Source organism: Rhagoletis pomonella, unplaced genomic scaffold, assembly GCF_013731165.1.
Source record: "Rhagoletis pomonella isolate Grant_MI unplaced genomic scaffold, Rhpom_1.0 Rhpom_scaffold_00006, whole genome shotgun sequence".
Taxonomy (NCBI): Eukaryota; Metazoa; Arthropoda; class Insecta; order Diptera; family Tephritidae; genus Rhagoletis; species Rhagoletis pomonella.
In genome coordinates this window covers 82,196,602-82,197,267 of record NW_023458560.1, presented here as the reverse complement: position 1 = coordinate 82,197,267, position 666 = coordinate 82,196,602, and positions in this window count along the sequence as shown.

The following is a 666-nucleotide window of genomic DNA, read 5'->3' as shown; positions in this document are numbered from 1 at the left end:
TTTGCAACCAGCAAATCGATTTCACGCAAATATCATATTTTCGGCAAGCAAGCAAATGTACAAAAGCCCGCTCCTTTCCCCGTTTCCCCGCTTCTTTTGTACACTTGTCGTTCTGACTACCATTTTTATACCCGAGCGCACTTGTGCACAAGGGTATATTAATTTTGTTCACATAACGGTTGTTTGTAACAGCCAAAACGAATCGAGATAGATATAGACAAATGTATACATAAATGATCAGGATGAAAAAAGAAATCGATTAAGCCATGTCTGTCTGTCCGTCCGTCTGTCCGTCTGTCCGTCTGTCCGTGTACACGATAACTCGAGCAAAAATTGAGATATCTCAACGAAATTTGGTATGTAGGTTTCCCTTAATCCAAGGTAGGTTGGTATTGAAAATGGGCGAAATCGGACTTTAACCACGCCCACTTCCCATATAACGGTAATTTCCAGAAATACGAAAACTGCGATATTTTAGTAACTGCTGAAGATAATTCACTCAAAATTGATATTTACAATAATTTTTAGACGAAAAATAAGAATATTGTAAATTTTTGGAAAATGGGCGTAGCCACGCCCACTTATGGTTACATGTGTATATCTTGGTAACCGCTGCACCAATTTCTTCCAAACTTGGCACAGTTGTTGGCCTTCGCACAACATACC